The sequence below is a fragment of the Antrostomus carolinensis genome, unplaced genomic scaffold (assembly GCF_000700745.2).
Source record: "Antrostomus carolinensis isolate BGI_N321 unplaced genomic scaffold, ASM70074v2 scaffold25454, whole genome shotgun sequence".
NCBI lineage: Eukaryota > Metazoa > Chordata > Aves > Caprimulgiformes > Caprimulgidae > Antrostomus > Antrostomus carolinensis.
This window is the reverse complement of record NW_010310462.1, coordinates 18,855-28,406: the sequence shown is the minus strand read 5'-3', so window position 1 is coordinate 28,406 and position 9,552 is coordinate 18,855. Positions and strand designations below refer to the sequence as shown.

At 38.7% G+C, this 9,552-nt stretch overlaps 1 long non-coding RNA gene across 1 annotated transcript; it reads left to right on the top strand.

Annotated features, from left to right (window-relative positions):
- The first annotated feature begins 6,927 nt into the window (after positions 1-6,927).
- On the top strand, positions 6,928-8,657 carry LOC104523755 (uncharacterized). Its single transcript, XR_728001.2, has 2 exons — positions 6,928-7,019; positions 8,027-8,657. It is a non-coding gene; the product is annotated as an uncharacterized LOC104523755 (long non-coding RNA).
- The last annotated feature ends 895 nt before the right edge of the window (positions 8,658-9,552 follow it).

Here is a 9,552-nt window from a genome sequence, read left to right as displayed (position 1 = left end):
GAAAGTAAATAAATCGAGGCCATTTTAGCATATCGTTGTTTTGAATGTTGTTGGGAATTTGCTTTTTTGTTCAAGGGTTTTTATCCGTTGGGTAGGTTGGGCTTTATTGTCAAAAAAACCTGTAAAAATTAAGTTATCAAATGGAAATGACAATTATTTTTCCACTTAGGTCCAATATCCAGCCCCTAAGTATCCTGATATTTGGTGGAGAAGAAAGAATACAACTTACTTTCTTTTCAAAGGGGAAATTTAAGCCCATTGGCACAGCAAATTGCTATTCAGCTTGTAGGAAGAGTTGAATTTGGACAGTATGCGTAACAGCTGCACTGTGGATATACAAAAGGAATCTCAAAATTTTTCTTTAAGCTCCACTGTATGATGACTGACAGTCCTGAAGAAAGGTCTTACAGGGTGCATAATACCAAAATGAAATGGATTTAGTCAGGCTGGAGAGATATTCAGTTACCAGTTGTAAGGGCTTAAGGCAGCCCTGATGAATTACAGGTTTGGGATGTGATAACAGGCATGAAACCAAAAGCTTTAGGGATAAACAGTTTATTTCTAAATAGTGGTGTTGTAATAAAGACAGATTAGTAGTACAGTTATCCAAACTGTGACAAGACTACCCTTGCACTCGAAAAGGCTGCCCAGGGAGGTTGTGGAGTCTCCTTCTCTGGAGACATCCAAAACCCACCTGGACGCCTTTCTATGTGATCTCATTTAGGTTCCTGCTCCAGCAGGGGGATTGGACTAGATGATCTTTCGAGGTCTCTTCAAATCCCCAACATTCTGTGAAGACTAAATTCAGTAATTCACTAGTACTGGGCTAGACTTAATATGCGGGCTTGCAAAGATGTCCATGACCATGGCTATCAGGCAGGCAGGCAGGAAGATGAATGGCTTCCTCTACAGGTGAGCTACTCAGACCAGCTGATGAGCTTGAGGAATGCCAAATTTCCTAATGGGACTTTCCTATCTATTGTTGAGTTGGGGAAACGCTGTTTGGGCTTGTTCACCAAGCATCACATCCCACCTCTCTGCCAATTCTGTCCTTGGTGTGCACAGGGCTTGGAAATACAGTATAAAGCAATATTACCCTTACTCTAATCTATCAGTACATGCTAATTTTGCAAGGTAATAATGCTATTAGATGTGATTCTTTATTTTTTACATTCTTGTTTTTATTTCAAACTCCCCAGGTATCAGCTTGTGTGTGTACATACATCAAACTGGACTATGTTAAAAATGCTTTGCATAGAACATTTCTTTGGGGGCCTTTAAGGTCTTTACAGAAGAAGCATACCAAAATTATCTTGAAAACCGGCTTTTTCCCTAGTCTAATTCACTGCTTTTTCCACAGTGCCTCTTATCTTGGTTCACAGCTAGTCAATAATTATAAAATACTCAATAACAGACTGGCAAGTGATATGGTGTGACCAGTATTCGTTGAGTTTGTAATAATCTATTTTATTGAAATTAACTATGATTTCTCATGTTACATTAATTTGTTAGGTGTTTGAGGCAAGCCTCACCTTATTTTTATCTATATAGTTGATTGTGGACAGTAGAGCTTTCTACTAGCGAAATAAGCCTCCTGCAATAATATCTGCATGGGAAGTTCCAGAGGTCTCAAGAACAGACAGAAATCAGCAAGTGTGAAACAACATAAATGTGAAAGTTTATGGGGGCAGCTTATCAATGTGTATAAATCCCAGAAGGGGGTGGTGGTAAAGGGGATTGAACCAGACTCTTTAGTGGTGCCCAGTGAAATGGCAGGAGGCAGTGGGCACTCACTGAAATGCAGGAAACCCCATTTGAATGTAAGAAAAAGCTTTTTCACTGTGTGAGTGGTCAAACATTGGACTAGGTTATCCAGTGAGATTGTGGAGTCTTTCTGTGGAGATGATCAAAACCCAACCAGGCACGGCCCTGAGCGACCTGCTGGAGGTGACCCTACTCAGAGCCAGGAGGCTGGACTAGATGATCCCCAGATGTGCCTTCTGACCTCTGTGATTAGTGGAAATGACATCCAGGGTGATCTTCTCATGCCAGTATAAGTATATTAAGAGCTGACACTTTGATAGCCTGGTGTATTTATCTCAGATTATGGAAACACTCCAGTAGAAATTAGACTCCAGTAATAATGAGAACCTACATGACTGTAAGACTCCTTCAGCGTTCATAGTGGAAAGAAAAAAACGTGTTGCTAGCCAGAGGGATAGTAAATTATAATGCTTAGATCAGCTGCTAAACTAGAGTGCTTCCTCTTAAAGTTGTATTTGTCCATGACTTGAGATAAAATAATTTGTTTCTGATGGTAATAACTTGCATTCAAAGACATGTCACTGAGAAAACTGAATGCATGCTCCTGAAGGTGACCATTTTGCCACATGGTGCTAACATAGGTATAGTACCAAAAGCAAACCACTTGGTCTGTTTTCCATGTGTCAGGGATCTTAAACAGTCTCTCCACTTCCACCAAGAGTGTTATGAGGTGGGAAGGAGGGTGAAGGGAAAGAATGGGGTGCAATTTTCACCAAAATCACCAAAATAAGAGAAACCCATTTGGTGACATTATCCTGGTAAAAGGAATAGGCCTGAAGTTTTGGCAAATACTCTATAATTTAAACAGGGCCAGGATTTCAGGTGGACTTTTTAATTAGTTTTATAATTATTCTATTGCAAAAGTTGGTCATTTCACACTGTCACGCATCCTGCTTAGCAGGATTCATTCCCATAGTAAAGGAGGAACAGTCAACATTTTTGAACCATTGCAGCAAACAAAATAGGAAGTTCTACTTCATATCTTATTTTTGTCACTCTTATACACCAGTTATTTTAAACCTGTTCCTTGAGTCAGAATTGGTGTCTTGGGTCATGCAATGTACCACTTTATAATAACGGGACACTGGCTCTCCTTTGTTTATAAAGTGACATAAGTTCCTTGACAAAAGGAGAGCACAGCATGCTTTGGGAGGGAAGGCGTACACCATAGCCCTTCATTCCCAGGGACAGTGTGGATGGGCTTGTGTGGTAGCCTGGTGGCATGTAGGTTTTGGGCTGTCCAAGTCTGATACTCGTGAAGCTTTGCCGAGGCAGGCCGGAGTGCTGGTAGCACAAACTGATTCCACTGTTGGCACCTGGGAAGGGCAGTGTGGTGTGCTCTGCTCTGGCTAGGCACAAAAGCTTGCTTTTCTAGCATAGGGTCTGAGGGCACAAGACTCTCTGGAAATGTAGAAATACAAGTCTTACCCAGAGTGACCATGCTTCAAACTAAGATACAGGTGGATATTTGTTTTTTCTTAAGGGAATCCTCAGGGGACAAGCAGACGTCCTCACCTCGCTATTCTTTTAACACCTTGTTTATTGCGTGAGTTATGATTTTTCATTTTAAAAGTGTTTTCCTTGCAAAATGCTCATGATCCCCAGTTAAAAACTGACTTAATCTCTGAGAAGCTTTTGTTTAACTTTTCAGATCATCAAATAAAAATCTTTCCCTCTGGAAATGCCCTTCTGTATGGTTTAAGAACAGAGGTGGCAGCTTCAAGAGAAAAATGTCTCTCATACTAAGAGAAGAATTGGTCTGTTGGGTTTTTCCTCTTCCATAACTGAATTGGGATATGGCATTATTGATCATGAGAACGTGAAATTGCATTTCTTTGTTTTAAGAGAGGTAAATAATGATATAAGGTGTACTTTAGATGGCTCTGTGTTACTGGGAGTGGTTGCTTACTTTTGTGATATCCTAACTTTGGAGTAATGGTGTATCAAAAGCAGAGAGTCATTAAAAATGATGTGGTCGCCTGTGCTATACATTTAAATGTAACAAATGTGGCCTTGTGTAATGTCATTCTCATCTGAACTGCAGTGACATCAACATGAAAATGGTGTTTGTGTCACTGTTTGCAGGTGGACAAAGGTGATAAGCCTTTCCCAGGCAAAGCATTCCCTTGATGGTTTGATACAGCTTATGATTTGCTTCATTTGAAAAAATCTTGGTGTTGTGATTGATGTTGTATTTTACTAGTGCTGATGATTATTTTATTTGAAGCTGGAGAGGAATCTCCATCCTGAACTCAGTGGAGGAACTTGGGAAGATGATAGTCAGCCTTTTTTTAGGCATTGTGTCTGTAATCCCGATGGACAGTCCAGACCCGTGACAGAGGTTCCTAACAAACAAAGAGCATACAAGCTTTGAAGCTCTTCTTTGAAATTTGGCTGGCAAATCTTTTTCTTCATCGTTACTAATGGTCCTGGCAGTTTTACTCGCCATCTGTTTTCCTGTTATGGATAACATTAAGCTGCATGCTTTCTACCTCGTGCAACCTCAAGACTGATTTCAGGCACAGTTTTACTTGATGTACTTACTGATTGTTAGCCAAAGCTGTTCCTTAATGATAGGGGTAAGCAGAAATTAAATTATATTTTGGATTAAACAGGAGAGCAGTAGACTGGAGCTGCGGGTCCTTAGAGCTCCTGTGTTAGAACAAGTGCAGAGTAACAGCTTTAAAATTTACATCGCACACACTATTTAGCTGTTTCAATCAAAGCTGATAGGGATGGATGCTACTTATTATAAAAGTAAACAGGCATAAATACCACTAAAAATTGGCTTAGAAGATAGGGTAATTAAATATTGGATATCAAATAATCTTAGGAGCTTGGGTGTTTTGATAAGCCAGGGCAGAACTGTAATTGGGCCCAGTTATTCCCATAATTTTGTGCTTGAAAAGTTGCCTGTCATGTTGAACATCCAAAATTACTAGTTCTTCTGGAAAACACAGGCCTAAATAAAGATATTAGGAACATTATTCATCACTATCTCTTGACTTCTGGAATTTGTTCATGTTATCTATGCCATAGAGCAGCGCAGGGTGTTAACTGATAGCAGGCACATGCATGGAAGGCACTTAGCATAATAGTAGGCATTGACTCTACATGGACTACACAGTTTAGCTCTAAAGGAAAAAGGATATCTGGCCCCACTGAGAAGCAGTGGGACCAGATTTCTTCATGCTGGACCTTTTCAAGTCTGAAGTAAGAGCTAGAGTGAAGAATCCACGTTATGGAAATAAATTCTGCATGCCATGAACTTTGATGAGGGTGAAAAACATGTGTGCATGCACGTGTGTCAGTGCCAGGAGAGGTGACTGAGCCAAGGAAGAACAGGATTCGTATTTGGTGGATAAAGTCATAATTTGTGCATGGAGAGATGGAGAAAGTGAGGAACAGAATATTATGACTAAGGTCACCTGATTAAACCACAGACGGAGCTGATAACCTGGCAATTGGTGAACAGCAGAAGTATAATAAGTACTGTAGGAAGGTAAAGAAGGCTTAGTGCCACCTGTTTTGCATATTATTTTCTATTTTGTGTTAAACTTGCAGAGATGAGTTTCAGGTTTAGCTTCTCTTATCCTCATTTTATATACATATTTTAAAAAAAATAATTTAGTGTCATTTTCCTATAAGTTGCAGACTTTGAAGAATTACCTCATTAGTCTGGTTTATGACTCACTTAATTTTGTATCTTTGTATATAGTACCAGCCTGCAGGGGGTTTTTTAAGTGAATTTCTTCTTGAGTGTTTGTAATTGGGTTTTTGTGCCTTTCTGTCTAGATTGGCAACTGGTATAAATCAGCATGGTCACAGTAGTTCTGCTGAGCTACTCTGCCTGTTTTCATATCAATTTTCTTACAGTTCAGGACAAACTCCAGCCATCTTTGTTCTGGCAAAACTCATGTTTCTTCTCTGTGAACTTCTGTAATAACAACTACTACAGGAATTGGCCTGATTGGAATTTTTTTTTTTCCCTTTATAATTTGTGTTTCTTTCAGATGGTAACTAGTATTTATAGTCATAGGACAACACTTATGTAATCTTACTCAACAAGGTATTCCTTACACCGTTGTAATTCCATTAATTCTAAGAAGCTTTTATGAAAATTCCTATATAAAATAGAAGCACTTCTATAATTATCAATAACAGAAGCCCCCAAAAAAGTGTAAGAAGCTAGGTAGCAGATAGTGCCATGTATCATATGCTAATACTGCACAAAATAATATGCTGGTTGACTTAAGAAAGCATATAGAGGTATGACATATTAAAGGAAAAAAGCTCTTCCCAATAGAAAAAGGTTCTAAAACTGAAGAGGAAAAAAATGGCATGCGATACTCTGAGTTATAAGAGTTTTCCCTTTTTTGGCAACTTTGAAATGTACTGTGAAAAGGCTAAAATTGTAAAATAAATAATGATTTATTACAAGATTGGTATGTCTATAACATTTAAAAATATATAATTGAATTACTGTTTCATTTGCATGTCTTGATACTACCCAGTTCTTTTGTCCTGCTTTTACAACTCCTTTTGCATACCTGTGACTGTATTCCCCCAAGTAGTTAAACAGAAATGAATGTGGTAACCTTAAACAATTTTTGTAGGACATGTTTCCCAGATCAGTTTCTGAAGGAGCAAAAATCTTGTTTTGGTTTGCTTCATGACTTGACTAAAGCATTTTCTGTGGGATTAAAATATTTTCCGAAGATATTCAGCAAGTTGGTGGTGGTGCTGTTCTTTTGTTCAGACTGACTTCTTGGCCTGTCTGTGGCAAGAGAGAAAAAGGATATCAAGGTGTCCCTGCCCATGGCAGTGGGGTTGGAACTAGATGACCTTTAAGGTCCTTTCCAATCCTAATCATTGTATGATTCTATGATCAACACTTCAGCTATTCAGAAAGATGATAGTAGACATTCCCATGGATAACCTTATGGAATATGGGGAAGATCTCCCTGGAGCTGATGTCCTCTAGCTTTTCACAACCCCTGGACAGGCCAAGAAGTCAACCACTGATGGGGAGGAAAGACACACTTTGCAAAAGATGAGGCAAGCAGTCACAGTCTGACACTCTTCTTTCCCTGTTTTAAATGTAGAATGAAGAAGGTTTCCTGCAGGAGGGAATGGTGAATAATACAGATGTTCCTGTGGATCCTGAGAACGAGGCTTACGAAATGCCTCCAGAGGTAAATCTGTTGTGGTATTTGCTGTGAATGCCCGTAGGAGAAGGGCAGAGGAGGGGGCTGCATGCTGGAGTTACATTTGCCTGGTACTGGCTGGTGCTGTGAGTTGCAAGGGCCCAGAAGAAATGCAGTCTCTTTGGCCAAGATCTCCCAGAGGGTGTGGTGCTGGGAATCAGAAAATCCATTGTTTTCTTGATAGTAAGGAAGTTTAATGGGAAAATATTGTGTGTGTTTTGACACACTCGTGCCTGGGTTTCTGAGTAATCCACAGTAAACTTGTATCTTTTTCTTATGTTTGATAGGAAATATGGGGACTGCAACTTCATAAGTTGTTTTAATAGCTTGGTCGTTTATCAAATCATCATGCTTTGTAAAACAGTAATTCACCATTATACTCTTGTAGTTAATGCAATTATGGGAGTAAATTATTTTACTGTTTTTCATTAACCTGCTATCTAATATATTCCTACAATGTCAGGCATGATGCATTTTTAGTTGGAGTGTCAGTTTTACAATACTGCAGATAATTAGGCTGAAAATGAGAGGTGTAAAACATTTAGGCCATGATCCAGTAAAAAACTTAAAGGCACACTTGATAGCTAACACCTCGAATATCACTGAAATTATGGGGGCTGCTCACATACCTGCAGTTAAACACATATTTGAATTATTTACTGACTCATACAAGTATCTGCAGCACCTGGTGTGCTGTTCAGCCCAGAGGTGGTCCTCCTCCCTCTCCAAGTGAATTGCCATGGGTGGCCTCGTGAGTTCCTGGCAACATCAGCTGAGTGGCGTGTTAACCACAGTAAAAGCCTAATTCTCCTGTAAATATCACAGCTTATAAGGTACAGTATCTGGAATATGTGACAAAATAAGAATAAATGGTCTTGATCATATGAAAATTCATAGTATTTTGGCATTGAATCCACTAGGATTAGAACAAGCAGTGAAAGTAGGTTGTATTTATCTAAAATACTAGTAGCGCTGATTTCTGCTCTCCTCATTAGGAAGAGTATCAAGACTATGAACCTGAAGCATGAGAGTCCTTTCCTTCCTTTCTATCTCCTGAAATCTACTAACTACTAAAGACGTCCCATCATGTACAAGTGCTGAGTTCCAATGTGCCCAGTCGTAAAATTTTTTTACAGTTTTTACAGTGTATTTTGAAGTCTTCCATCAGCAATGATTGGAGTATCTGTGACTGCATCCACCTTGTTTCAGCATTTCCCTACTGCTGAAATGAAAGCTGGTTGGCAGGGTCATTGTTGTGCTGTGGATATTGTGGCTTCAAGTTTAAAAGTTAAAAAAGAAAATATTAAATAAAAACACCTAAGTGTCTACTGCTTATTTCTAACTCTGTACATGTTTTGTTGATAGGCTGTCAGTAATTTGATATTGTTTATGATACAATTTTTATTTGTTTCCTATGACTATTCTTTCTGTGCAGAGATGACTTATTGTGAGAGCTTTATATATACGTGTATGTATTATACATATAAAAAAGTAATTGAGCATGAACTATGCACCTATAAATATTAGCCGTTCAAAATCTATTGGTTTGTGATGTGTTTTATTAACTTGTGTCTGTAAATAATGGTGTTCAACTGAAGCTAATAAAATGTAACCCATTAAAATTAAGTTCTAAATTAGTGATGATTTATAACACCTTCTTTCCAGAAGCCCGTGTTAAAGCATTCAGGCTGTGTTACTTCCTGCAAAGGAACTGGAGGAACAAAATGAGCAAATAGAAGCCCAGTCTATATCAAAAACAGGATGAAGAATGAGAGTATCGGGGCTGGTACCTCAGCTGGAGTAAATTGTTGACAAAATAGATTCATTTGTAGTGCTAATAAACTTTCTGTTGTAAGGAGAACCTGAGTGAATGAAGCAATTAATAACGGGTTGCAGCACATTATCAGGAAATTGTCAGGCCTTTTGAAGAATTACTGTTTCAAGGTTGTTAAAGTGCTGGGCTATACAGAAGAGTGATGGATTAATTGCAATCAATTTTCCTTGTATAGAGTCCCATTTAGCAAAAATACAGTCTACTGTCTGTTTTTAGACATGGTAATTTTAGTTATTATGTTGCCTGCATACTTTTCCACATAGTAAAAGGATTTAAATGTGAGATGTTTTTCTTTCTCTCGTGTTTTATTATCTGTTATTTTGGATCAAATGTTGCCTCTAACCTGAACAATACAGTGGGTTTTTTCTTTTAAAGTTCTGTAATCCTGAGTGGGATTTTGAATTTGCCTTACAGTTAGTCTTGCCAGTGTTCTGTGGCATGGATCTTAAAACCAGTAAATATGATTGTCTGTTTTTATAATTAAGGAAACTTAGGCACAACCACATAATGCATGTCTCTGTGTACAAAAAGACACCCAAAACCCTGGAGGCTCAACTTATTCTTGTACTGAGCTCCTTTCTGGCTTTCTGCAACCTTCCTGGTATTAGCACACCCAGCCTGGAATAGATCTTGACAGGTATGTACCTATCCTGGACATATAACATGGGAGCTAATGGTGTAGTACTA